Consider the following 8047-nt stretch of genomic DNA (forward strand, 5'->3'; position numbering starts at 1 on the left):
CTTAACTACTTGTACGTTAATCACAAGGAAGTCTTATCGTCCTTATAGATTGGAAATAGGATAAAAATTCTTAACTACTTGTACGTTAATCACAAGGAAGTCTTATCGTCCTTATAGATTGGAAATAGGATAAAAATTCCTAACTACTTGTACGTTAATCACAAGGAAGTCTTATTTCCTTTTCTTGCTTTTTTGTTTGTTTCAGGGCTATATAAAGGGCAGAGCAATCCCTAATTTTAAAATGATAAACTAGAGGAAAAGCAGTTACTCAACACCACCCACTTTCAACTCTTATGCTTGTCTAATTGAATTGTGGGATTTGGCCAAAATTCTTATAGGGCACATACAGTCTCAGAGTGTGGATCGCGTTTATACAGCAATAGGCCATGAACCCTCTGATTCACAATCCGAGCATCTTAAACACTGGGCTTCGCTCGGCTCATTTTCTTTCCTTTACAACGCTTATAATACATGCATACACAAATCACATAATATTTTCTATGTTCATTGATGTATATTTAATTTAGAATTCACTCGCAAGTTGAAAATTAACAATACCATTTCTTGTAATACATTTGATCAATTTTCACTTTTTATATATTCGATGCTCCCAGCTGTCTGCTCAAATTCTTATACAAATATTTAACATTTTTCTAGGTAAATTCATTAGAATATATTTCTATATATTTACTTCTTCAAATTGTATGTTGTATGTATTCTTGTAACTTATTTTATTGTTGGCAATTTACATACCTTTTATGTTCTTATGTAAACCTGTACTCCTATCTTTTTGTATGTAAATTGCCAACAATAAAATAAGTTACAAGAATACATACAACATACAATTTGACCTTGAAAAATGTTCTTATGTAAACCTGTACTCCTATCTTTTAAGGTCAAGTTGTATGTTGTATGTATTCTTGTAACTTATTTTATTGTTGGCAATTTACATACCTTTTATGTTCTTATGTAAACCTGTACTCCTATCTTTTAAGGATCTTCTAACATTTCAATTTTTTTTTCACAAATCTCAACAAAGTCATACTTACGTAAACAAACTTTATTTATTATTCAAATTTTCCGCATTTCTTTACTTCACATCAATTATCTTTATTGCTTTACCCACTTACCTTCGCTACGATTCAATAAATTTACTCAAACTTTTATGATTCGAAACTGATTTATCGTTTCCAATTTTATCTCTATACTTTACCCTTTTACAGTACAGTACAATGGTCCACAAAAATAAGCTTGAAATATTGTTTTAGTTGCTTACGTTCACTATCCTTTTATCAACCATTTCTCCTCATTTCAATGCAGGTACAGCCTACTAGACATTTATACTAGACTTTTAACATTAAACCATCCAGTATTCTCACATAATATGTTAATACTGTCTAGAACTTTTGTTAATTACAATGCTAAGCATTTTGGCGGTTAGAAGCCAGTCACGCTAGTAATTACATACAGCCCACTATATTTGTACGAATCAGATACTTGAAATTTACATCATTGTATAACCGTTTTCACTTTTACCATGGCGTTAACGCCTTATCCTTGTTAGCGAAGCATGACTCTAATTAATTGTACTTGTCATAAGACATTAGTATTAGGTCTATTATATTTTCAACACTGCATCTTTATTTAGTCTCTTAGGGATTTTCAAGAATTAGAAGAATGTACATAATAGGCCTAATACTAATGTCTTAGGACAAGTATGATTATTTTCCCCTTTCTTTTCTTTACATTTCCACCTTTCATAAATACAATAATTTTTGATTTTTCTACATTACTAACTAGTCCATTTTACGCGGTTTCATCAGTATATGTCAAGTCATAAGTGCATCTCACATTTACAATATTGTTAGTTTCGGAACTTATGATTTGTGAAACGAATTACTGACTTTTGTATTTTTACAAAGAGCCACAAAACGGATTCGTACAAGCTTTTTCACCTATATAACCTGACCCAGGTCTTGAATAAATCGTACAATGCTCCATTATATATATACTTAATGTCTTAGCTATTGGGTTGAACTACTGTCATGATTTATAAACAGTTTCATGAGGTAATGTTAAATCCAAAAACAAGATAGACAATTTGTTTATTGGTTATATATATATAGAGTTATTAAACAGTTGGTCCGCTGTATGATATCGAATAATGAATTCACCTGCCTAAATTAAATTAGTTTACTGGTGAAGTAAAACAGACTCAAAACCCCTATAGATAAAGTAGACAATCATTGTGCACTTTACATACTTGTAAGGAATCTGTTCTTTCTCTTAAAGTAGCATCATATCCTTTTTAGTGAAAATTAAGTTAGTAATTAAACTTTGGAAGAATAGAATATAACTCTGAGTAAAACGATATTAAGAGAAGAATGTGTGAGTTTTAGCATATTGATCTGGTAGTCGGTATATTTTGAAAGACATTACTTCAGAATGGTGGTGAAATGAAATTCAAAAAAGATTTGATATGCGAAAATCAAAAACTTTAAAAATTGCTACTCTTGCGACTAAAAATTGAAATTTGATTTTGTTTTCAAAACAAGTTATATCGATTTATTTGATAGCAAGTATGTTTTGTTTTCTTTGATAGATTGTTTAGGCAGACTTTTCATGATGAGTTAACTGAAATGGACGGCAATTACCTGTTGTGTTTGTTTGTTTGTAATTAAGCACAAAGCTACACAATGGGCTATCTGTGCTCCGCCCACCACGGGTCTTGAAACCAGGTTTCTTGCGTTGTAAGTCCGTAGACATCCCGCTGTGCCACTGAGGCGCAGACCTGTTGTGAAAAACATAAGTGTAGAGGACAGCGTTTCGAAAGTCTGCTGTCTTCAAGTCGAAACGTCGTCTCCTACACTTGTGTTTTTTTTACAACAGGCAGTTGCCGTCCATTCCAGTTTTTTGTTTTAATTTCTTCATACAATGGTTTAAAATGAACATTTAAAATTTTTATTTGTTGAATAAGAAGCAGGCATATAAATAGTATAATTGAAATAGGGCTGCAATTTCTAGTTGTTTTATAATGAAATATATATGCGTTGTCTATGTAATTTATAGAAGAGATGGTACGCCACGTTAAAACTTAGGAAGTAGCATAAGACATTGTATAACAGAATACGTCCTCATAACCTTCCCCCTTTTCTGACAATGACATTTAAGATGAGAAATTTTAACATAAAACATTATTTACTTGAATAAATCTTCATAACTCTATTCCCCGCTGCTAACAATGACATATTAAAAACTTAACCCTTAATATGAGGATATTGTTTTGCCAGAATATGTTCTCGTAACCTTATTCACCTCTGCTAAGAATAAAACAAGTATTGGGAAAAAATAATCGCTCAATAAAAATGCTATGTAGGGCTGGCTACTGAACTTGAAAAAAGGAACCAAATAAGACAGGGATGGAAGTGAACATATCACTTGACCAGGCTAATGATCACATCGCAGACTAAGCCGTCTAGACTTTACATGGAGAATAAAATCCCTACATTACTAGCTTCCCAACTTTGTTTATCAAAAGTTTGGTGTTTGAACAGAATCTCAGCTTTCTTCATTATACCTTTCCTTTAGTTAACTTTAGAATACTACTTTTATAACTATTATATAATAGAGTAACATTTTACGATTGGAAATTCTGGTCCTATTTTTTTTTTTTTTTGCTAGTGAGGAAGCCAATAATGTAGGGGTTTTATAGTAGTAGCATATACAACGGGGATAGAGCGATTATGCCAGGTAGCTCTTCATATCTAGCTCCTAATGACCTGTAGAGAAGAAAATCCAGATGACTTTTGTATTGCTTTAATACGGGCGTCTGTGCCATCCTTATATATAGAGTGCTAGCGCACTCTATGATAAAATGAGAAAATAATCAGTAATCTAATTACTAATTATTTAATTTTGTCACATTAATTTCTTTTAACCCAATTTTGACTCTAAATGTTGGTACATTAAAATTAGACTAATGTTTTTCATAAAAACGTGAACAATTTGAAGATCATCAGTGATTATTCTTAAGCAGCTATGACCTAAAATTTAAGTGTTATTATATTTTTCATATAACTATCCCTACTTTTGCATCAAGTTATTTTTTTACAAAAAGTTTTTAAAATGGTTAAAACTCCAGAGTAATTCAATTAAATGTAATCTTAAATTATCTATATTTTGCGTTTTAAACATTAATGTATCAAATATTTCATGTTCTACATTAAAAACATACTAATCTCAATGACAAATGACCTAATTACCAATTCCCTTACGCTTCATAACAACCTTCATTTGTTTTTAATTACTTGAAAACAGAAACGTTAAAACATCGCAAACTAAAGTCTCCACAAAAAAAAACAACAACAAAAAACAAAGTACACCTGGCAATCAAAATTCTACAGAGTCATAGCCTGACAAGCCTTTGTAAAACAGCATGATTCAGACGACGACTACATTTGAAGTAGACGTGTTTATTTTTAAGCTGTGGCTCATGAAAGATTATTGGTTATAAGATGGATTGCCTTGTCCAGTTCAAACAAGCTAATCTTGGGGTCTTATCGCACCTATCCTAAAGGCCTGAACAAGGACATAACACACCCGTCACTGTTCTTTATAGGTGTTCGGGCGGGAAGTAAAAGAACACGCCCGAGTTGTGGTTGTCAGTATGGAAACATTCACTTCAAGTTGTCACAGTCAATCATTCTGAATTATATTTCAAAGGTTTAAGTACCGATAATGTTTGCTAGTCTATTATGATAATAACAGACTGTCAGCTTATATCTGCTTCTTCTTTCCAGTTCTGATTTGTTCCATCGAGTTTAGTAAACATAACCGAATGTGATATATATTTCAGAATGATAGATAATATGTATACAAAGTATAGTACGAAAAACAACAACAAAAAATAACGCGGTGGAAATATGTTAAGTAAGTAAAACAGTAATTATATTGCTCGTATAAAATGCTGTCATATTTGTTCAACAGATGGCACTAAAAGCAATGATTTCATTTCATTCAATCGCACTTCCTTAAATCAGTAATGATGCCTTTATATTAAAGGTTATTGTATAACATACTCATTTAGTTCAGTAGGAACGTTTATGTCATTCCACTGTTGCTATACTAGGTATAATGTTAATAACCATGTACAAATTAGTATTTATAATGCATCATATTTTTCGGTTGTGGGCTTATGTTTAAGGTTTACGATGTTGGAAAACTTGCATTATCCAGTATACATGTTATATACTTTCTAATTCCTTGGTAAAGTAATGATGTTTTTTTAATAAAATCTGCCTGTAGAGAGGAAGACAGAGAGACCTTTATACCTTATAAACTCAGCTGGAAATAAAATACCTCAATATGGATAAATTGGAAAATGTCTAGCTTTTGTATTTCATCCCCCACACTCCGGAATGTTGACAGTAACTTAAAATTTCCATTACCACGGTACCGGTTACTAGAAACGCTAACGTTATTTAACCTGAAAAACAACTGTGTACACGTATTAATATGCTTGTGTGAAACTGTCAAAAGAAATCAAAATCAAATAAAATAACATGAATAAATCTAATGGTAATTACATTAAATACAACAAAAGCTGGCGATTTCTATTTGAGACAAAACAATAGGGCATCCGGTAAAGTGTGCCGATTTGTAATAACAAGAAACTCGGGGCACTTCCTGTGTTTAAGTGCCGATTAGGCTTAATACAGCCTGTCAGTGTTTAAACGATGATACATCGTTCAAGTGAAGGTGCATCATCGAGTCCGTTACTTCATCAGCAGCTTCTTTCCGGTGTCAACCTAAGCCTAAAGGTGCGTAGCATAACTAATAAGTTTCGCACTCGTATGATTTTTCTCCATCTTTCTGTCCCTTTTTGTCTTATCACCAATGTGATTCATTCAGAGTTGTATGTGAACAATGGTTTTCTAAGTCCGACACAACTCTGATAACATGGTTATTACAAGCAACCAAGCTAAACCACTACCCGTAATGGTAATTATTTCAGGTAAGAAAAGGGTGAGAATTTTCTTGACGCCCTCTATAATTGTGCGCGACTAATAAAATATAAATAAAGACATGTGATTTGGCCTTTAGTAAGTGCAATTTTCGGATTCGTAAGTTATCAGAACAAACCGCATATTTTGCCAATTATATGAAATACAAGCTTAGAAGAGAACGCACAGACGACGTGATGAGTGATAGTGGCTATATTATTATTATTTAATTAGGGCTCTAATTTTTGTACTTATGTATTCCACTCAGCTTTGCTGATCCAAGACTTCTGTAAGAGGGTTATAAATGTATGTGGCTGATCACGATAAATTCTGCTTTGTTGAAAATGCTATAAAACAGCTAGAAATTTCTTTCCCCTACATGTTTGAAATGCAGTATTAAAAAATAACAATTTATTGCAGCTTGAAACCTAGTTGTCATTCAATACCCAGTTTCATCAAATATTTAAAGGTATCGTGTAAAATAAGGATAGTACAACTTTTTGGGATTTATATGCTAGCCGCAATAGAACTTCTAAGCTGTCCAATACATTTAACCAAAATAACGGACTTCGAGAACAGTTTGTGCTGTTATACACGCCCTGAAAAAGTTGGCAGAACACACTAATTGTACATGAATTTCTACGAAGAATATATAATTAACTGAAAGAGCAAGCGAACATCCATGAAATGCAAGGATATCTGATCAGTAATTGATAACCTCCTATTGGTGCAACTTCTGAATGATACTGCTCGATTTCAAAATAAAGACAATTTTCCTAAATAATATAAAGCACGTATTAACAAGAAACAAGCAAAATTTATACTTGGTTTATGAAAGGAGTTAAACTATTAATTCTTATTGGATGAAGGCTGCAGATCAGCATAATGATGCAACTAAATATGTTTTGTTTCTATGCTGATCTGCAGCCTTCATCCAATAAGAATTAATAGTTTAACTCCTTTCATAAACCAAGTATAAATTTTGATAATGCAACTAAATATGTTTTGTTTCTATGCTGAGATGCTGACAAAATTATCACACAAACTTAGAAATATCAACTTAACAACATTTTAAGAAATCAAACGTTTCGACGAAAGCCATATCGTCGCTGTTTGTATAGTTTAACGTCGAAATCGGCGTTGTTTTTATAGTTAAACAGCTCCTAAAAATGATTATCGACACACATTGGATCATTACAGACTGTTTTGTTCAAGAACCTGATGCTTCTTTTAAAAGAAACTTCTTATTGATAACTACCTTTTAAAATTTAAAACAGGTTATGATATCATGAAATAGATAAACCAAGAACAAAACAAGTCGCACAAACATTACCTTGTGTACTACTGAATTTGTGTTTAGACGATATTTGTTGAGCAAACAAGAGTTTATTAATGCTAGCTTAGGTTGTTTATTAAGATTAACACAAAACTTCGCGCTTCTGTTCCACTAATGCTTTTCATGCGTTAAACAATTGTTTGTTTGTTTGTAATTAAGCACAAAGCTACGCAATGGACTATCTGTGCTCTGCCCACCACGGGTATCGAAACCGGATTCTAGCGTTGTAAGTCCGTAGACATACCGCTGTGCCACTGAGAGGCACGCTAAACAAACTATTCTATCTGGATAAACGCTTTTTGGCTTTTTATGACTCTCTTGTTTGAAGAAATCAAGAGAAATCAAGTCCGACATGACGCGACACACACTGGCGACATAGGTTAGATAACGTGACGTATTGTAGCAGTTATAGTTATCTATAATAATTTCATTATTATTATTATACCTTTACGACTTTTTTATGTTTCTGAAAAATAAAAATATGTTTAAAATATTTTGATTATTCTGTTCTTGTATGCTAAAATAGGCTCAGAATACACACACTGACATAGTCATCTGGAAGATATCAACCTAATATCCCTAGCAAAACCGGTTATTTTCGCTAGTAAACTACATAAAATCTTACATACTGAGTTAAAATAAACATACTTTGTATGAAAGCTAATCCAATAAAATTATAAACTATGATGCTTATAGTACAAGAAGTTTT

Source organism: Limulus polyphemus, unplaced genomic scaffold (genome assembly GCF_000517525.1).
Source record: "Limulus polyphemus unplaced genomic scaffold, Limulus_polyphemus-2.1.2 Scaffold755, whole genome shotgun sequence".
Taxonomy (NCBI): Eukaryota; Metazoa; Arthropoda; class Merostomata; order Xiphosura; family Limulidae; genus Limulus; species Limulus polyphemus.